We start from the raw sequence: 22,956 nt of genomic DNA on the forward strand, positions 1-22,956 counted from the left end.
AAGCATAGCAACAGAGTTGAGAGTATCGTGTATCTGAGGATATGATTTATTTCAATGATTATGGCTTAAATTTCGATCTGGATGTCGATAAATTGAATTTCGATCTGGAAATTTAAAAACTGACAATGGCCAATTAGTAGTTTGTTCTTCAATTATGCACTATGTCGGATAATTTTGTGTACATTCATCTAGGTGTTCCTTATAAACCGATATCGAACCTAAATCTTACGCAAACTGCCGCACCGTTACGATGCATCATGAATTTTGGTGTGTGTGTTTTTTAAATGTCCTTCGTAATCAGAATGGCGAATTTAAAAATAAAACAAAGAGTTCATTATTAACCGTTATTATATAGATAGCAGTGTTTTATCGAATGTATCCAGTGAAATAAATTTCGATAATTCATACTGTGAAATAAATTAGGTAAATTCACTCTGGGACTTTCTCCCGCCAAAACGTCACAACTTTGAAATCAATCCGCCGTTCACAACATTTGAAATTCATGTTAATAAATAGCAACGAATAATAGCTTTTTGTTATAAATCATAGGGTAATAAATTGGTTATCGTGAATAACCAAAAAAAAAAGATCACTCCTGCCAAAAACGCAGTAAGATTTAACTCGTGCGCGGAACAAGTTCCGTACACTCGTTAAATCTAGGCGTTATTCGGCACTCGTGATCATATTTTGGTTATTCACTCCTTCCAATTAATTACCCTATGATTTATAACAAAAAGCTTGTGTTGAGATACGTTCTTCTTCTTCTTGTCGTTCGCCATTACACTTAAATGCCAGTCCTCTCCACAAATCTAGCCGTCTTCTGTAGGTCTTCCACAGGTCCATACACTTTCTCTGTAATGGGGGTTGGTTTATCCCACATCTCTCCCTCTGTGCCTGTTGTAACTTGCACATCTGCAGAAAGTGTTCTGTATTCTGCTCTGCTTCTCCACAGGGACACATAGGTGATGGTATGACTTTCCAATCTCTGTACAGATGTTGGTTGAGTCTGTTGTGTCCTGTCCTGAGCATGAAGATTGTAGTTTGCTCAACTTTTTAGTTGATGGTAGCTATCTTGCTTCTGAGGGGTATTGTGCAGAGACTTGATGATGGTCTTCATCTCTGTGTAGCAGACAAGATTTTCATCTTGCTGTTGATGAGCGCCTTCATTTGCTAGCTTATCTGATTTTTCATTTCCGATGATTCCACAGTGTGAACGTATCCACTATATGGCAGTTTTAAGGATCTTGATGGAATAAATAGCTCTTTCAAGTTGTGGTAGTTTGTTGTTGGTCAATGCATGTATTACGGGGAGGACATTTGTTAGGAATATTACTTGCATATTTTCTGCGTTTTCCTCGATATAATTTGCCGCATGTATGAGTGCTTCTTCTACAGCCTTGTAGTTGGAGCAATGTAGTCTTGTTGGTATTGCCATTGACTGTTGTTCTCCATTTGGGTATTCTATGTAGATACCGGCCCCTCCTTTTGTTGTCGCATTTATGGCTGAACCGTCTGTGTAAACTCTTGCTCACAATTCTGATTGATACTCTTCTTCCAGCATGCTCATTGTTACGATCTTTCTGACGATGTTTGATTGTTCATCTTTGGCACTGAGTAACGGAACTGTTGTCTAAATGGATACATTGTCCTCCTTCTCTGCATATAGATTGTCATTCATTTTAAAATCTATAGGTTTGCTCAGGTAGATGTTCTTTGTGTTTTCTTTGCAATGCTCTTGTTTCTAGAGTGAAACTGGATCTTTTGAGTCTGCCTGAGGATAGTTGTTTTAGTCTCGCATTCATTGTGTGGTTTGGTAACCATTGGTATTTGGTGGTCTGTATCATAACTTTACATTCTCTTACATGTTTGTAATTCCCTCCATACTAGCAGAAGGTGTTGATTTCATGGCTCCTGTGATGATGCGGAGTGCCTGATTCTGGACTTTATCTGGAGTCTGATGGTGAGACTTAGCTGCTGTCATCAAAGCAGTAGAGCCATATTCTAGATATGGGAGTATATTTCCTTCGTAGACAGATTTCAAAACTTTTTCATTAGTACCCCAGTTTGTACCAGCAAGTTTTCTCATGATGTTTAGTTTTCGTCTGGCTTTGGCTTCTGCTGTCATTATATGCTGTTTCCGTGTAAATCTTTTATCGAAGGTTACACCAAGGTATGTTTGCTGGTCTTCTATTGTGATATGGATGTCATCCATGGTCAGTTTGACAGATTAGGTTTTAGGTGAGGGTGTAAAGAGGGTTGCTGTTGTTTTCTCTCTATTGATGGTAACACACCACTCATTGGCCCATTTGACTACCATATCTTATGCTGTTTGTATCCTGTACCTTGCAGTAGTTGCATACTCTTCAGAGCACCAGAGGACAAGATCATCTGCATCTGTTGATTGTACACCATTTGGTAGCTCTGGAACTAGGTCATTCATATAGAGTATGAAGAGAGACGGTGGCATACTCCTCCCTGTGGTACACCCTGTTTTAGAAGTATTTTTCGGCCATGTTTCCCATCTACGAGTACTCTTGCCCTTCTATTGTACAGATATGAGTTGGTCCATTTGTACATTCTTCCACTTACTCCAAATCTAAGAATTTTCACTTTGTCAAATGCTCTCTGAAGATCTACGAAGACAGCTAGCGTTACTTTCTTTGATTGAAATGCATCCTCGACTACTTGAGATAGACGTGTTTTCTGATCTTCTGTGCTCTTGTACTGTCTAAAACCAGCTTGTTCATGACCAAGAATGTTCTCCGATTCCAAGTATGTCTGTAGGTGCTTGTTGATTATACGTTCCATTAATTTGCAACAACCGCTTGTGAGGCTAATTGGGGGGTAGCTTGAGACTTTCGACTTGTTCTTATCCCTCTTTAGAATTGGCATCATTATGGATTCTTTCCAACATTGATGTTTGATTGTTTGTTTGTTGGGGTTTAATGCCCGAGCAGCAATATTTCAGCTTTATTCAGGCGATGAACATGAAGTGGATGATAAAATGAACATGAAATGATGATGAAATGAAAAATGGGATGGGACACAAGGATAATGGGGTCGAGAAATTGTGATTGCCACAAGAAAAAAAGAAATGGATGGGTAGGGTCGGGCAATTTAGCCTTCTGTGGCGGAGCGCAAAGGTTCCTCCTCCTATCGAATACCACAGCAGGGTTCTGTAACGTGCGAGGAACGTGGCATCTTTCCCAACACGGCGTATCACTTTGGTTTGCGGTCAGGTTTTCCGTATAATAGCCTGACAACTCCAGCATGTAACACGCCAAGGATACCCCATTCCACCACCTGAGGCACACATCCCAGTTGCTCTGTGGGCAGAGCGCCTAGCCCCGGCTAGGTATCTGAGCACTATTTAGTCGCCTTTTACGACAAGCTTAGCGCTGTTGCGTGCCTATTCTTTTGACACCCGGACCTGCACGTGGCTCCAACACTGAGGGACTTGACCTTGTCTCCAGCTCAGGTTGAGAATCTCTCGCAAAGTTGTTAATGTTAAGGTGCCAAGGTGTTGATTGTTTGTTTGTTTGTTTGTTGGGGTTTAACGTCCGAGCAGCAATATTTCAGTTATATTCAGACGATGAACATGAAATTGATAAAATGAACATGAAATGATGATGAAATGAAAAAGAGATGGGACACAAGGACAATGGGGTCGACAAATTTTGATTGCCACTGGAAATAGGGAGAGGTGGGTAGGGTCGGGCAATTTAGCCTCCTGTGGCGGAGCCCTATGGTTCCTACTCCGGGAGAATACCACAGTAGGGTTCTTTAACGTGCGAGGAACGTGGCATCTTTCCCAACACGGTGCACCACTATGGTTTGCGGTCAGGTTTTCCGTATTATAGCCTGACAACCCCAGCATGTAACACACCAGGGGTACCCCATTCCACTACCTGGGGCACACATCCCAGTTGCTCTGTAGGCAGAGCGCCCTAGCCCCCAGCTAAGGTTCTGAGCACTATTAAGTCGCCTTTTACGACAAGCTTAGCGCTGCTGCAGGCCTATTCTTTTAACACCCGGACCTGCATGGGGCGCCAAGGTGTTGAAGCATTTCATAGGTGATGTTATCTGGACCTGGTGCCTTTTTTTTGGCGTATATCATCAGTAGAGAAAGCTAGATCTAGTGTGGTGGTTGTATGCCATCGACGAGAATAAAAAATAGGCGCGTCAGTGGCGTCGTTGACAAGGATAAGGTGGTTTTCATCCTATATTATATCCCCAACTTTGTGATTGGCTGTTGAAATCTACTATGAGGAATGAACTGTCTGGTATTTGTATGGTGTCAAGTGACAGTTTCTTATCATTGGGGCAGTAGAAGTTAACGATGTTATACGAGCTTTTCCCAATAGTTTGATTTCAATGTATTCTGCTTCGTCCATAAACTTTTTTTGTCTCTAAGGCATTAATGTTGTTTTTTACAAGAGTCATTACACCACCTTTCTTTCTTTCCTTTCTATCACTCCTGAAGACTTAGTATCCTCTGATCTTAAAATGTTTGTCCTCTTGCAGATGTGTTTCTTCAATACAGCAGATGTTCACATTGGTTTCATGAAGAATGTGTTGAAGTTCCTCTCTCTTGTTTGATACCCCTTCTGCATTCCACTGCATGATGTTAATATGTGGTTACTCTTTCCTTTTCGATTTGATCTTTCTATGGTCAATAGCTCTCTTTGTTTGTCCCCCGACTCCACAAGACGAAACTAAGGTACCTCCAGGAGCATTGGTTGGGCTCCTTCGAAACAGAGCCTGGCACTGCACCTGCCTGGTGGATCCTCATAGGGCGAACACTAAATCGTTTGTTCATGGTTTCAAGTATCATTTTGGCTGTTTGTGCCTGGTGTTGTGGTCTGTTCGAGTGCGCTGCATCACCCAACACCTCCGTCCAGCACTCTAGGTTTTCTGTCGGGGTTATCTCACCTTAGCTTCTGAACAAAATTTCTGATCCTGGAAGTACAGGAAGGAAGTTACAGATTCCTGGTCCTGGATTTTTCGAGGTTGTCTTCGGTGTAGCCGCAAGGCAACGGACGTTTTAGATCAGTTTTCCGTTTCCTAGATGGGCTACCCTCCAAAGTTTACGAGCCCCATCTACCCGAGAATATCTGGTTTTAAGGCGCCAGTGACTCGCCTTCGCTCCTTCTCCAGTCAGTCGAAACGGCCGGACCAGGTCCACCAGTTGGTAAACACGTCGTGAAGGTTGAAGTTGGACTTTAGTTGTCAGAGGCTGCTTGAGACGCACGCCGAAAGGAGTATTTAAATGATATTGAGAACCCATTCCCGATACCACACCTTGGCTTTGACAACCTTCCGCGACTAGATAAGTTGAATTCGATCCCGTACTTTCCTTTTACTCGATATTGTTGCAATTTGACAATTATTTGAGGCGTAAAAATTCCAACAATCGATATAAATTTATTCAGTACATGAGTACTTTGATTTTTTCGTTGTATTAAATAATAAATCGCAAAAATTAAAAGGCGTGATAGAAAATTTGATCCTAGCCCCTCCTAAAAATCTAATAACTGCTCCCTTAGTGTATAGTAACACGCTGTATAAAGATAATAATTTTGTATAATTATTATCGCGTTGCTTTTTATTCCCTAACACGATCCTACAAAGTTGGAAACTGTTTTAATATCTTGCGCAAATAAAGCTTTTACGTCTTCTGATCCTTATTTTGATCAACGCAATTTTCTTTGTTTGTCTGTTAAGAAGATGAAGACTCTTGTTATTTTTTTCTCATGAAATGATTAAGAACAGTCTTATATATCTAACAATGTTCATTCAAGACTGCCTTCTCTATCCAAAAAAAAAATAAATAATATGTACAATAAATGCATGTATATGTACAATGTACACATATCAAACATGCCCCTACGTTAATTCGATTTTGCTAAGTTTATATGCAAAATATATGTTAAATCTGACGCATTTTTGTGCGAACAAAATCCTGTTGCTTGAGTTTCTTGTATACAACGTAAAATTTCTAACATTTCGTTCGTATTCAGTGTACACCTTTCTGAACATAGGCCAAAGAATTTGTAAACACTGACCCTTAGTTACCAGATGAATTACTTTGCCGATGCACACAGTTTATGAAGAGCATGGATGTACTTGTAAATTTTCAGCGGTCACGTGTCAATAGCTGTGCTCTATAGCCTACTTATAATTGAAGTATTTGTTATGACAGTTCTAACATTGGTGCCAAGCGGTCCTGGCGTGCTTATTGTTGTCAACAGTCCAGCTTTTGTCGTCTTTTCGAATATTTTCATGCAAATTTTACCTTTATATTTTAGTTTGTGTTTAAGTTGTCTTTTATAATTTCTGTTAATCTTAAAAAAAAAACAAGGGCAGGTGCGTCCCGGTGGCGAATCATTTGAGGTGCTGTGGTAATAATATCCACATGACATTTAAATGAAAATGGTTTTTGGAACTGAATTGAAGATATGGAATTTTGTGCATTTGAGCGGATATACCATTTGCGTAGGTGTGAATCCGCGGAAAGAAGAACACCGCCATTTATGATTTTCTGAAATTTGACGAAACGTCATTTCACGACATATTTGTGTTGTCAACTCTTTTTGATATAAACTATTCTAAAATTTATGACAGTTCAATTTCATACGGTACAACATGTTTTGGACAAAAAAATTATCTTGAACATAAATTGAAGTGTGTCACATCTGAGCTCCCTGACCCCCTTTTTCTCCCAATCACTGTAACCGATGAATACTGACAATTCCGAAGCTCTCGCTGGGAGACGGACATAACAGTCGGAGATTACAAAATGTTTGATGAAATGAAATATCGGGAGGCTCCAACGGAAAGCGCGAGCGTTAACATCTATTTAGATGCAGCCATTTCAAACTTCTCACATCAACTTACTACTGTTCATGGTTATAATTTCTAATGAAAAGTGTCATTAGCATGTTATTTTTCTCATTTGTATATTTTAAAACTTCGCAAAAATTATAGGAATAGTTGATTTCTGCTAAAAATAATTATAAATGTATCAAACATGATTTGTACATGTACCTGCTTATTATGTTTTTACTTATTGTACTCAGAAAACATTAAACACAGCGAGGATCTGTCTGTCTGTCTGTAGTTAAACACAAGAAACACCAGTGATCTTGAAGATTTAGTCATGCAGTGCTACCTTGTCTATAGTTGAGGTGGCAACGGTAAAACATGATTATATACCGTGGATTCCATTTTCAGTGGAACATATTCTTGATCACACCGAATTTTATATAAGTATGTTTTTAATTATGTCAATACTTGTTGAAAAACACTATTTAACTGCAACTTACGTTGATTAAAGCTTTTTGACGCGTAGAAATAAAGGTACAAATGTAAACATTCTTAACAGGAGTAAATAAGTGACTTTACCAATGCGTGAATACCCAACGATTTTTTTCTCACATTTACACCGGGCTGTTAAAAGTAAATTTTATATCTTAATGCCTCCTCAATTTGAAGCTTCAATGCTTAACTATGTAGAGTCCTTTACGCTTCGTAAAACATTTCTCTGGCGGAATGCAAAGTGAAAAAATAACATACAATATTGACATTATGATATGGTTATGAAAATTATATCACCTATAAAATATTATGTTTTCGATAATCCATTCATCTAACATATCAATAAAACACACAGCAGATCCACACTAAAGAGAAGATAAATATTACTATACTATATGTTCGTCCCTGACCGGATACCGCTACTTAATTTTATATATCTAAAGAACAGCGTAAAATATTAAATAAGATGTAATTGCTTTTCTTCTTTTTTTCAACATATACAAATTGAACATGATGTAACTTTGTTTATTTTTGATGAACGAAAATCAATTTTATTTTTAGATTTCGTTAAAAACAAAGATGAAAAAATTTGTTTTGATCTTTAAAAAATTGGAAACATTTCAAGTTTAGTGAAGGGAGATAATGTCATTTCTTCTAGTAGACGCTACATAGCTTCATGTACCCCCATCCTTTATTGATTACACATTTTAATCAATGTACTGAAGTAATGCTGACTTGAATGCCGACCCTTAAGCAGGCAAATTACATGTTACTCCAACAGTTAAATGACAGATGGAAGACAGATATCGGCAAAAATAATAAATAAAATAAAAATAAAATAAAATAACGAAGCGCCAACACTGGGATAATTCAAATACGGCAGAATCCCCAAAACATGACCTAATCGTGAGCACATGAAACACAGACGAACTACATACATAATGTAGAGAACTGAATCGAATGGATTACACATAAAAACTGAAAATAGAGGTAACAAGACGATCATTATCTTACATTTTTCGGTTATATTCAGGATTTAATTTTTTTAATATGGAAGTGTTTGATGTCATCGTTGAACTAACAATACTGCAACTTGTTTATTTTCAACACTAACTATACGGACCTACAAACAGATGATTACATTGATATATTTTTCAGCATTCAACATAGAGTTTTGAGAAATGTTTGTGTTGAAAGAGCTACGACACAAGTGATTAAATTGCATATGGAAAGGCAAAAAGGCAAAATATATTGTCAAATAAACTAAAGGTGCAAATAGAAAGGAAAACCTAAGGGAATATAGCAATACGTTGATATCAATTAATGAACTTTCAAAAAGTGTAGTAAGTGAGATGAATTTTAAATTTTCAATCATTTTTGTATTATAAAATAAAAAAAGGAACAGATATGCTGGAACGCAACAAATGTACAATCGTCGAACTTTTCAGAAAATATCAAATACTTAAAGAGATCACCAAAGGTCTCCAATAGGTGTAAACACACCTTCAAGTAAGCTCTGAAAGGTTCCACAAAAAAAAAATAAATTCCACGGTTAGCAGAACAATGTTACTTCATCAAAATAAACTAAAACGTCAAATAACGACACGTTAATCGAAAAAACATCAAATTAACAAAAACATAAAATAAAGGAAGATAGAATCCAAAGTTTAGATATTTAACCATATTGTCCCAGTTCATTAAACTATTCAAAAACAAACAAAACAAAAACAAATCAAAAATGGTTTTACAAAGTGCACAATAGAATAGCTACTACCACAGTTTATTTAAATGACACCACAGCTTACGCAATATGTCCATTATACAATTTTCGCCCATGGGCTCATTCTAAGGTGTGTTAAGAAAATAATCAACTTTGGATTTTGTTCATGGTCGGACTCTGTAAAATCTTGAACTTACCAAGATGTTACGAATTAAGAAGCGCACGATCGACAACTTAGAAGTCAACGCTATATAAACGGACGAACTATTGAAAAGAAAAGTGCAGCGCTCATCTCATGCCGTCAAAAATAATGGCCAGTGTGGGGATCGAACCCACGACATTCGCGTTATTAGCACGACGCTCTTTTTTTTATTTTGATAAAATTTTATTCAAATAAATACATTCATAAAAGAATTATTGTGCTAGTCTCCCATTAATTCATATGATCACAGTGTTGGTTAGAATTGTAACAATTATTAACAACAGATCTCAATTAAAACTCAATATGTACTTCATCATTACTTATCCTTAATACAGGATATTTGTTTAAATAATACTTTTCAAATAAATACATGCACTTCTTCTGTTTATAATACAAGTATGCATAACTCACATGTTTTTGCAGAACATTTTTAAAATATGGCACTATGTCTATCAAATGATCATCTTTCATAGAGATATTTCTCCTCTTTACTACACAGAATCTTCTAGCACATAAAACTGTATTTACGAAGTATAAGTTTATATTTTTATCCTTCTTGACTAGACCAAAGTAACATATATAATTGAAATCTAGAGTATTGACAAAGCTAGTAGAACTATTACACAGAATGTTATGTAGGAAATCTTTAAAAAAAAGTCATTGAACTGAGTCAAACATCTATACACAATGATCAAGTGCTCCAAGTCTTCATGCACATCTTCGCAAACTGGACACACAGTAATTTGGCATCTCATCAGTCTCTCCTTAGTGAAGAAAACTCTATGGAAAATTTTGAATGATGACTCAATCCAATCACTTTGTAAAAATGAAAAGTTCAAAACTTTTTGTACTTTTTGAACATCAAAATCTGAAAATATTTCACACCAGTATTTTACAGAATTAGGTTCTCTTGTTAATGTCTTTAACAGTATATCATAAAATGATCTTGTATTAGGTAAAGCATACTTTCTACCATTAACGCTGTAAATTATATTTAAAACAGTTGCTTTACAAGTGTTTGCATTTTCTTCAACTAAAACTACATAATCTTGTGGAATACACTGCTTAATACATTTCACTACTTTAATAATTTTATCAACGGAAACATCAGGGAACTTTTGAGATACAATATCTTGAATATAAGTGTCCTTCATAAAACCTTTCTTGCATTCATAAGCTAAGTCCTTAATCTTGATAATACCTGCTTCTATAAATGTTCTCATATATAACATACTATCACCATTCACAATCATTGGATTACAGAAGAGGGGAATATCAAAAACGTTAGTCACATTAATTTCTATTTCCATACAATGACGTATCTTCCCCCATGCATACAACATACATTTATAAAAATCAGGCAAACATCCTAATTGTCTGTGAGTAAAATCGCAATACAATATTTCAACACCAAGATTCATTCCTTCTACTTTAGAAAAGAAATAAATACATGTAACTTTCCAAACAGCATTATAATCCATATCTAAGAGCCTACTTAAAAACTTTAGTCTAAATGCATACATTTTCTGAAAAATGTCAGGAAAATTTAAACCACCATCTAACACCTTATTAGTTATTACATCATATGCAACTAGAGATGGTTTATTATTCCACAAAAAATCAATACATTTCTTCTTAATTTCTAAATAATGTTTTTCTGGTATATTAACAACCATAAGAGTATACCAAAGTTTACTCATCAATAAAGTATTTATTACAGTTAATCTACCATGTATTGATAAGTGTCTCATTTTCCAAAAATTCAATAGCTTCAAAATAGATTGTACTTTGCAATCCCAATTCAAACTATCACAAAGAGATTTATCCTTACCAATCCATATGCCTAAAAGCTGTAAAACCCCATCACACTCTCTAATACTCCAAGCATCTAATTCATGTTTTGAAATAGTTCCAGTTCCCAATGCCAAAATTTCTGATTTATCCTTATTTAATTTTGCCCCAGATGCTTGTTCATACAAATGTAAAACTCTAAAGGCTTCATATACTGAATTTTTGTCAGACAAAATTAAAGTAGTGTCATCAGCATGTGAAAAAATCTTTTCTTCAACGTTTGTATTAGGAATATTCAAACCTCTAATACTAATATTCTTTTTAATCATTGTACTCAATGGTTCAGCTACTAATACATATAATAAAGCTGATAAAGGACAACCTTGCTTTACAGAGTTCTTTAATTGCAAATATTTGGACAGGAACCCATTACACTTGACAGTGCTGAAAATGTCAGTATAAAATATTTTTATCCAAGAAATAAATTTCTCCCCAAATCCAAATTTCTGCAAGACAGAAAATAAATATTCATGTCCAACCCTGTCAAATGCTTTTTCCTGATCAAGTTTCAACAAGTAACATTCTAAATCATCCATTTCAACCAAATCAATAATATCTCTAACACTTGCAGTAGTGTCAGAAATGTCTTTACCTATAATACAGCAACTTTGAGTAGGTGATATAATTTTTGGTAATACAAACTTAAACCTGTTAGCCATTACTCTTGCTAGTATTTTATAATCCACATTTAATAAAGTTATAGGTCTGAAATTTTTAAGTTCAGGTTTGTCACCTCTATTCTTATATATCAAATTAATCATGCCATATCTCATAGACCTAGATAAAACTTTATTTTCTTCAATACTATCATAAATATATTTCAATACAGGTTTCAATCCCTTTAAAAAAATAAAGATAGAATTCAACAGTCAATCCATCAGAGCCAGGCGTTTTGCCTTTTTTCATTCTTTTCAATGATTGTTCAATCTCATCAATACATATATCATCATCACATTTAGTAATATCAATATCATCAACTTTAACATCAACACAATCTAACATGTCATTGATTGCATCATTGTCAGTATTTACACATGAAAACAATTTTTCATAAAAATTATGCACAACATCTAATAATTCCACAGTACTACTAACAGCATTACCATCACAATTTCTCAAAGTACTTATCAAATTCTTATTTTGTTTATATTTTTCTAGACTTAAGAAATAAGCAGTATTCTTGTCACTTTCTAAGGCATGTTGACATTTAGACCTTAATATAGCACCATTACATCTATGTTTTTCTATAGCTTCAAGTTCATCTTTTAATTCTAAATATTTTACATAATCAATTTCTATACCACATGCAGACTTCACTGACAATTCTTGTAACTTATTTTGCAATTTAGAATATTCTTTGCTTCTCTCTTTCTGATTTTCTTTGCCATAGATTTGACTTATTCTCTTAATACTAAATTTCAAATTATCCCACCAAATGAGAGGGTTTGAATAATAAAAATCTGAACATATTTCATCTTCTAATAACTTTCTGATTCTTGTTACATATTCTTCATTATCTAATAAGTAATAGTTAAAAATCCAGATACCTCGTCCTCTTTCAACCTCTGTAAAATCTAATTTCATGCTAACAATACAGTGATCACTAAAACAAGTATCTCTATAAAAAATATTTTTAATACAAGGCTTAACATTACTAGAAACTAAAAAATAGTCAATTCTACTCTGTGTCAAAAAACCTTGTACAACTTGTTTTCGTGAAAACATTTTGACACCTGCATTTCTGTCTCTCCAGACATCAAACAAACAATTATCGTGCATCATAGTATTAAGATATTTCACAGACCTATCTGCATAAAAAGCAGTTTTCCCACTTTTATCTAAAGGAGACAGTGCAGTATTAAAATCACCTGCTACTATAACATATCCGTCTTCTTTAATTTTACTTTTACAATCTTCAAAAAATTCACATTTTTCACTTACACTATTAGGAACATACAAATTAAAAATATCTACAATTTTATCATTGATTTTACCTTGAATATGAATAAATCTACCTGGTACACATTCACAAACTTTAAATACATTTTAAAGGTTTTTACTGACAAGAATTGCAACACCCTATCTATTACAGTTACTATTACTTGCAAAAATATCACCATTCCATTATGTCTTATCATTCTTTATATCTTCAAAAATAATATTATTCCAAAATGTTTCCTGTAAGCATACAATATCATACTTTCTTTCATTACATAATGAAAAAATACAATCATTTTTACTTTGGTTACATAGACCATTACAATTAAAACTTATGAAGTTATAAGTAGCCATCACAAAAATAATTCTAATAATATACAACATTAAACACTCCATTATTAACTATTCAAATGTTTTTTTTGTAAATTTGACAACCTTGCTGCTTTAATATTAGGCTTGATATTAAGCATACTTCTCCTTTTAATACCCAAGTAATTTCTCTTCTTCCCTACAACAGTGGAAGTATCTCCACTTTCCTCTTGGTCTTCACTGACCACGGGAAAAGTGTCCATAGTAATCTCATCCAGAGAATCACATGAACTTCTGACTTCCCCCTGGCTACTGTCATTTTGTTCAAGGGGGAGACAGCACTTTCAACACTCAAACCATCAGACATTTTATCAATTCTATTTTCACCAGACAATTCAACATTTCATTTAGTAAGCAAAATTGGTTCAATATTACAATTATTCAAACAAATATTGTTTAGTTCTTTATCTGTACCTTTCTTGACTTTATCATCTCTGACACATTCCGCACTGTCATCACCAACACCATCTTCCATCTCAAAACACTGCTCCTCATCAATGTAAATACCATCTGCATTCCAATCACCGTCACCCTCATCATCAGTGCAAAGGCTAGCACCACCTTTTTCACCAAAACCCACTTCATCTACATCCTCAGTGTAATGACTAGCATCGCCATTTACACTCACGATTCCATCTTCCCTACTATCTCCTACATCTATACCTTCACGAGGATCAACATTCTCCCTCCTGCACACTTGTACAAACCTACTTCTCCTTACAATTTTTATCCGTATATCCAACTTTCACATCTGTGGTTTTCATAGCCTCCTCTTCTGCTTCTTTTATCAACTCCCGAGATGACATTTCTTGCAAATTCTCAGAAGAAAATTGTGGAAATTGATTCACAATTTGCAATTCTTCTCTGGCTTTGCAATTACAATAGTCTTTCTTTCGAAAACAAAACGCACACTTGTTTTTTAAACATTTTCTACTAATGTGCCCCTGCTGACCACATTCAAAACATTTAAATTCTGGACAGTCTTTGTATATATGTTCTGAGCTAAAGCACCCAGAGCACACCTTGACTTTATGGTTATGAATAACCCGGTAGTAAGCCGTCTCCTTTTCATTAACTGAAAACTTCATTGAATACGGTATTGAAGCCATGTTCGGCGGAAGTTTAACTTTGAAAATACGAGTTCCGTCAAAGACATTATTCTTTGACTTCATCCTATGCTTCTTTATGGGAGAAACAATCTCCACTCCAATCTTGGAAAATCTATCAATAATTTCTCGATCTGAGACATACATACTTAAATTTGGAATTGAAACGTACTTAAAACTTGCCTCTAATTCATTAACAGCACACTTTTTACCATTTAAAGATAGTTCACCAATAACGGATTCCATCATTTTTCTCTCTCTGAGTACCACCTCATAACCAACTCCATTTTTCGGTACGCATGCAACGACACTTCCAACACCACATTTCTTCTCAATTTCATCAATAATCATTTCAGCCTCCACGGCACCAAAACCATCTACGGGGCACCCAACTAAAACGGTTTTCTCCTTTGAGAACTCTTCATTTGAAAAATTCATGTTTTTTTCGGAAACTTTCTCCCCCACTATTATTAAAGTTTGCTATCAGTCTTTAGTCAAACCACTGAATACAAATCAAACACATCTTCCCTCCCCCTTTTCCCTGTAACGAAAACACAGGAAAAGGGGCTATTCAACAAATATTATGCGATAATATATGTCACATTCAATCATATAATACACATTAAACTTCAGGAAATGTTTATAGTTACAAATATGGCGAAGAACTCACCAAAATCATAATAATTTCCGGATGACACTTTGTTTACATGTTAAACATGGTACATCCAAAAACCAAATCCACTAGCACGACGCTCTAACCAACTGAGCTAACCGGCCCTTGACTTAAAGTGATGAAAATATTGGTTCTTATTACTCGGGTGTCTTTTATCCGTTAGTAACGTCAAAAAATTGCACAGCTGAATAGCTACTCACTTATTCTACAACAGTTTCTTTGAATTATATCAGAGCTTATGCAATTTGTCGATTATAATACTTTTCTATTTCACCCTTATCGCCCGTCCGCTGGATTCATTCTAAGGTGTGTTAAGAAAATAATCAACTTTGGATTTTGTTCATGGTCGAACTCTGTAAAATCTTGAACTTACCAAGATGTTACGAATTAAGAAGCGCACGATCGACAACTTAGAAGTCAACGCTATATAAACGGACGAACTATGGAAAAGAAATGTGCAGCGCTCATCTCATGCCGTCAAAAATAATGGCCAGTGTGGGGATCGAACCCACGACATTCGCGTTATTAGCACGACGCTCTAACCAACTGAGCTAACCGGCCCTTGACTTAAAGTGATGAAAATATTGGTTCTTATTACTCGGGTGTCTTTTATCCGTTAGTAACGTCAAAAAATTGCACAGCTGAATAGCTACTCACTTATTCTACAACAGTTTCTTTGAATTATATCAGAGCTTATGCAATTTGTCGATTATAATACTTTTCTATTTCGCCCTTATCGCCCGTCCGCTGGATTCATTCTAAGGTGTGTTAAGAAAATAATCAACTTTGGATTTTGTTCATGGTCGGACTCTGTAAAATCTTGAACTTACCAAGATGTTACGAATTAAGAAGCGCACGATCGACAACTTAGAAGTCAACGCTATATAAACGGACGAACTATGGAAAAGAAATGTGCAGCGCTCATCTCATGCCGTCAAAAATAATGGCCAGTGTGGGGATCGAACCCACGACATTCGCGTTATTAGCACGACGCTCTAACCAACTGAGCTAACCGGCCCTTGACTTAAAGTGATGAAAATATTGGTTCTTATTACTCGGGTGTCTTTTATCCGTTAGTAACGTCAAAAAATTGCACAGCCGAATAGCTACTCACTTATTCTACAACAGTTTCTTTGAATTATATCAGAGCTTATGCAATTTGTCGATTATAATACTTTTCTATTTCACCCTTATCGCCCGTCCGCTGGATTCATTCTAAGGTGTGTTAAGAAAATAATCAACTTTGGATTTTGTTCATGGTCGGACTCTGTAAAATCTTGAACTTACCAAGATGTTACGAATTAAGAAGCGCACGATCGACAACTTAGAAGTCAACGCTATATAAACGGACGAACTATGGAAAAGAAATGTGCAGCGCTCATCTCATGCCGTCAAAAATAATGGCCAGTGTGGGGATCGAACCCACGACATTCGCGTTATTAGCACGACGCTCTAACCAACTGAGCTAACCGGCCCTTGACTTAAAGTGATGAAAATATTGGTTCTTATTACTCGGGTGTCTTTTATCCGTTAGTAACGTCAAAAAATTGCACAGCCGAATAGCTACTCACTTATTCTACAACAGTTTCTTTGAATTATATCAGAGCTTATGCAATTTGTCGATTATAATACTTTTCTATTTCACCCTTATCGCCCGTCCGCTGGATTCATTCTAAGGTGTGTTAAGAAAATAATCAACTTTGGATTTTGTTCATGGTCGGACTCTGTAAAATCTTGAACTTACCAAGATGTTACGAATTAAGAAGCGCACGATCGACAACTTAGAAGTCAACGCTATATAAACGGACGAACTATGGAAAAGAAATGTGCAGCGCTCATCTCATGCCGTCAAAAATAATGGCCAGTGTGGGGATCGAACCCACGACATTCGCGTTATTAGCACGACGCTCTAACCAACTGAGCTAACCGGCCCTTGACTTAAAGTGATGAAAATATTGGTTCTTATTACTCGGGTGTCTTTTATCCGTTAGTAACGTCAAAAAATTGCACAGCTGAATAGCTACTCACTTATTCTACAACAGTTTCTTTGAATTATATCAGAGCTTATGCAATTTGTCGATTATAATACTTTTCTATTTCACCCTTATCGCCCGTCCGCTGGATTCATTCTAAGGTGTGTTAAGAAAATAATCAACTTTGGATTTTGTTCATGGTCGGACTCTGTAAAATCTTGAACTTACCAAGATGTTACGAATTAAGAAGCGCACGATCGACAACTTAGAAGTCAACGCTATATAAACGGACGAACTATGGAAAAGAAATGTGCAGCGCTCATCTCATGCCGTCAAAAATAATGGCCAGTGTGGGGATCGAACCCACGACATTCGCGTTATTAGCACGACGCTCTAACCAACTGAGCTAACCGGCCCTTGACTTAAAGTGATGAAAATATTGGTTCTTATTACTCGGGTGTCTTTTATCCGTTAGTAACGTCAAAAAATTGCACAGCCGAATAGCTACTCACTTATTCTACAACAGTTTCTTTGAATTATATCAGAGCTTATGCAATTTGTCGATTATAATACTTTTCTATTTCACCCTTATCGCCCGTCCGCTGGATTCATTCTAAGGTGTGTTAAGAAAATAATCAACTTTGGATTTTGTTCATGGTCGGACTCTGTAAAATCTTGAACTTACCAAGATGTTACGAATTAAGAAGCGCACGATCGACAACTTAGAAGTCAACGCTATATAAACGGACGAACTATGGAAAAGAAATGTGCAGCGCTCATCTCATGCCGTCAAAAATAATGGCCAGTGTGGGGATCGAACCCACGACATTCGCGTTATTAGCACGACGCTCTTTTTTTTTTTATCTTGATAAAATTTTATTCACAGTAAAACATCATATAAAAGAATTATTGGGCTAGTCTCCCAATAATTCAAATATCACAGGTCACAAATTGTCCTTAAATTACATTGACAGTATATATATGAATAAGTATATTTAAAAGTCTATCACAACATTATCATCAGAGATGCGCAGAACAGGATTGTCATTCAAGTAATATTTTTGAAACAAAGAAAAGTTCTTTTTCTGTATATAATACATGTAAGCATAATTAACATGCTTTTGAAGAACAGATTTAAAATAAGAAATAATGTGCAAAACTTTCTCATCTTTCATGACTAAATTTCTTCTCTTTACAACACAAAACCTTCTAACAGATAAAGCAGTATTAACAAAATAAAAGTTTACTTTTTTATCTTTCTTGAGTAGACCGAAATAACATAGAAAATTAAAATCTAACATATTGATAAAGCTAGCTGAACTATTACACAATATATTATGTAAAAAGTCTTTAAAAAAGTCATTGAATCGAGTCAAACATCTACACGAAATTATAAGATGTTCTAAGTCCTCATGCATATCATCACAAACTGGACACAATGAATCATCAGTAATGCGACATCTCAATAACGTCTCCTTAGTAAATAAAACTCTATGAAATATTTTAAATGATAACTCAATCCAATCACTTGGTAAAAATGGAAAGTTCAAAACTGTTTGGACTTTTTGAGTATTAAAATCAGAACACATCTCACACCAATATTTGACAGCATTTGGTTCTTTTGATAATGATTTCAACAACATAGAATAAAAAAACTTTGTTGTACTAGGAAAAGAGTACTTTCTATTATTAACATTACATTCTATATTCAAACTGAGATTTCTACGAACATTTTCATTATTTTCTACTAAAATTTTACATTCATCAGGAATACATTGTTTTATACATTGTACTACCTTAATAATCTTAGCAGCAGATACCTGTGGAAACTTTTCAGAAACAATATCTTGAACAAACTCATCTCTCATGAATCCCTTTTTACATTCAAATGCTAAATCTTTCACTTTAATAATGCCTGCATCTATAAAAGTCTTAATATACAGCATATTACCATTATTAGTAATCAAAGGATTATTGAACAGAGGCAGGTCAAATACATTATTCAAATTGATATCAATTTCAATATAATCACGTATCTTTCCCCAAGCAAACAGCATACATTTATAAAAATCAGGTAAACTCCCCAACTGTCTCTGCTTAAATTGACAGAACAAAATCTCAATACCAAGTTTCATATCTTGTACTTTGGAAAAGAAATAAGTACAAAGATGCTTCCAAACAGCACAATACTCTACATCTAACAAACGACTTAAAAATTTAAGTCTAAAAGCATACATCTTATGTAAAATTTCTGGAAAGTTCAAACCTCCATCTAGTATTCTATTAATAACAACATCATAAGCAACCAAAGATGGTTTATCATTCCACAAAAACCCGATGCACAATTTCTTTATATCTAAATAGTATTTTTCTGGTATATTAACTACCATCAGAGTATACCAAAGTTTGCTCATTAAAAGAGTATTTATCACAGTTACTCTACCATGTATTGACAATTGTCTCATTTTCCAAAGATTCAGTATTTTTGAAATAGACTGCACTTTGCATTCCCAATTCAGACTATCACATAACTTTTTATCCTTGCCAATCCATATGCCTAAAAGCTGTAAAACCCCATCACACTCTTTAATTTTCCAAGCATCTAAATCATTTTTTGATATTTTTCCAGTACCCAATGCCACAATTTCAGATTTATCTTTATTTAATTTTGCCCCAGATGCTTGTTCATACAATTGTAAAACATTAAATGATTCAGTTACTGAATTTTTGTCAGACAATATCAATGTAGTGTCATCAGCATGTGAAAATATTTTTTCTTCAATATTCACAACAGGAATGTTAATACCTTGAATCCTATCATTCCTTTTGATCATTATACTTAAAGGTTCAGCAACTAAAACATACAATAAAGCAGATATTGGGCAACCTTGTTTAACAGAGTTTGCCAATGGAAAATATTTGGATAGGAAACCATTGCACTTGACAGTACTAAAAATATCTGTATAAAAAATTTTTATCCAAGATATAAATCTCTCCCCAAAACCAAATTTTTGTAAAACCGAAAAAAGATATTCATGCCCAACCCTGTCAAAAGCCTTTTCCTGATCTAACTTTAACAAATAACATTCTAGATTATCCATTTCAACCAAGTCAATTATGTCTCTTACAGTAACAGTAGTATCAGAGATGTCTTTACCTATTATACAACAACTCTGAGTTGGTGAAATAATCTTTGGAAGTACAAATTTAAACCTATTTGCCATGACTCTTGCTAATATTTTATAATCTACATTCAATAAACTGATAGGTCTAAAATTTTTCAAGTCAGTTTTGTCACCTCTATTTTTATAAATTAGGTTAATCATTCCATACCTCATAGACCTAGATAAAACTTTATTCTCTTCAACTGTATCATAAATATATTTCAAAACATCTTTCAACTCATTAAAAAAATATAAATAAAACTCCACCGTGAGTCCATCAGGACCAGGTGTTTTTCCTTGTTTCATACCTTTTATAGAGGTTTTTATTTCTTCAATATTAATTTCCTCATCACATTTTTCAACATCACAAACGTCAACATTGACATTAATACAATCTAACATTTTATCAATTGCTTCATAATCAGTTTGTACACAAGAAAATAGCCTTTTATAAAAACTATAAATAACATCTAAAATTTCAGCAGTTTCACTGACAACATTACCATCGCAATTTTTTAAACCATTTATCATATTTCTATTCTGTCTATGTTTCTCTAAATTCAAAAAATAGGTTGTATTTTTATCACTTTCTAATGAATATTGACATTTGGATCTTATAACAGCACCATTACATCTATGTTGTTCTAAACCTTCAAGTTCCTCTTTCAACTCTAAATATTTGACATGATCTATATCATTACCACTAGCAGCCTTTATTGACAATTCTTGTAACTTATTCTGTATTCTATAATAATCTCTATATAACTCTCTCTGTTTTTCTTTACCATAGAGTTGACTTGTTTTCTTGATTTTATATTTCAAATTATCCCACCAAATTAATGGATGTGAAAAATAAAAATCTGAACCAATTTCATCAAGTAAGATATTTCTAATTTTTTCAACAAAAAAATCATCACTCAATAAGGACTTGTTAAAAATCCAAACACCAGGTCCTTTTTCAACTTCAGAAAAATCTAATTTCATACTAACAATAGAATGATCACTGAAAGATGTATCATTGTAAAAAACATTCTTTATAAATGGTTTTAAATTACAAGAAACTAAAAAATAATCAATTCTACTTTGAGTTAAAAAACTTTGTACAACTTGTTTTCTTGAAAACATTTTAACACCTACATTTCTATCTCTCCATACATCAGATAAACCTTTTTCATTTATCAATTCAGTCAGACATTTTAAAGATCTGTCAGCATAAAAAACAGTTTTCCCACTTTTGTCTAAAGGGGAAAGAGTGGTATTATAATCACCTGCTATTATAATAAATTCATCTCCATATATTTTACTTTTACAATCACTGAAAAAATTACACTTTTCACTAACATTATTTGGAGCATACAAATTAATTATGTCCAAACTTTTGTCAAGAATTTTACCTTGTATATGAACTAATCTTCCACATACACTCTCACAAACTTTAAAAACATTTTTCAACCTTTTACTTACAAGAATGGCAACCCCTTTCCTATTACAAATGCTATTACTGGCAAAAATCTCACCATCCCATACAGTTTTATCAATTTGAATATCCTCATACAATTTATCAGTCCAAAATGTTTCCTGTAAACACACAATGTCATATTTTCTTTCAATACATAATGCAAAAATACAATCCCTTTTATTTTTGTCACACAAACCATTACAATTAAGGCTAATGAAGTTAAAAGTAGCCATCACAAAACAAAAGTTCATAATTAATGACACATTCCACTCCATTGTTACTTCATTAACTTATTTTTAACATTTGACAATCTAGCTGCCTTTAAATTAGGCTTAATCTGAAATTTATTTCGCCTTTTGATACCCAGGTAGGATTTTTTCTTACCCACAACAGTAAACTCATCACCACTCGCCAACTGACAATCACTTGTCAATGAATGAGTGTCCATTTCAAAATCATCCAAAGTATCACAAGTACTATGGCTGACTCCTCCCTGGCTTTTGATTTTATCCTGAGAGGAGACAGTATTTTCTATATTAGATATATGATCAATATCTTTAACATTATTCTCAGATACACCAGAGACGTCATTAAATTCAACCAAATTAACATGGCTAACATCTACATTATTAGTAAGATTGTCATGATCGATTTCTGATTCTACTTTTTCTTTATCTTCACCACTTACAATATCTTCAACACCATGAACCATGTCACAAACATCTAACACCTCAGAAACGTCATCACCATCCACTTCATGATTCTCTCCATCGTGACTAGCACCGTCACATTCATCCATACACTGGCTAGCAACACCATTCGGAACATCATCTGTGATATGGCTAGCAACACCATTATCACCATTCGCTATCGGCTCAACAACCGCCTCCACAGTTGTATGGGTAGCATCGCCATTAGTGTCAACATGACTGACATCATCACGACAACGGGAATGAACACTACTGACAACATTTTCACGTCTTCTAGTGTTCTGTGCCCATTCGTCATCTTCAGAAACATCACTTGAATCATCATTTTCTGTATGAAACATTCTGTCACTTGAATGTTGAATGTCATGATCCTTAAAAATGCCCGAGTAGGAATCAGTTTGGAATTCTGTACATGAATTACCCACGCCTGTCTTCCTCAAGGTTTCACACTTACAGTTCTCCTTCTTGTAAAAG

At 34.6% G+C, this 22,956-nt stretch overlaps 5 non-coding genes across 5 annotated transcripts; all 5 read right to left on the bottom strand.

Moving 5' to 3' along the window:
- Positions 1 to 15,663: 15,663 nt before the first annotated feature.
- Positions 15,664 to 15,737, bottom strand: Trnai-aau (transfer RNA isoleucine (anticodon AAU)). Its single transcript has one exon. It is a non-coding gene; the product is annotated as a tRNA-Ile (tRNA).
- A 383-nt stretch (positions 15,738 to 16,120) lies between these two features.
- Positions 16,121 to 16,194, bottom strand: Trnai-aau (transfer RNA isoleucine (anticodon AAU)). Its single transcript has one exon. It is a non-coding gene; the product is annotated as a tRNA-Ile (tRNA).
- A 383-nt stretch (positions 16,195 to 16,577) lies between these two features.
- Trnai-aau (transfer RNA isoleucine (anticodon AAU)) lies at positions 16,578 to 16,651 on the bottom strand. The gene has a single exon. It is a non-coding gene; the product is annotated as a tRNA-Ile (tRNA).
- A 383-nt stretch (positions 16,652 to 17,034) lies between these two features.
- On the bottom strand, positions 17,035 to 17,108 carry Trnai-aau (transfer RNA isoleucine (anticodon AAU)). Its single transcript has one exon. It is a non-coding gene; the product is annotated as a tRNA-Ile (tRNA).
- Positions 17,109 to 17,491: 383 nt separating this feature from the next.
- Positions 17,492 to 17,565, bottom strand: Trnai-aau (transfer RNA isoleucine (anticodon AAU)). Its single transcript has one exon. It is a non-coding gene; the product is annotated as a tRNA-Ile (tRNA).
- Between the last annotated feature and the right edge of the window lie 5,391 nt (positions 17,566 to 22,956).

Source organism: Perna viridis, chromosome 5 (assembly GCF_037379345.1).
Source record: "Perna viridis isolate PV_CMFRI_1.1 ecotype Kerala chromosome 5, ASM3737934v1, whole genome shotgun sequence".
Taxonomy (NCBI): domain Eukaryota; kingdom Metazoa; phylum Mollusca; class Bivalvia; order Mytilida; family Mytilidae; genus Perna; species Perna viridis.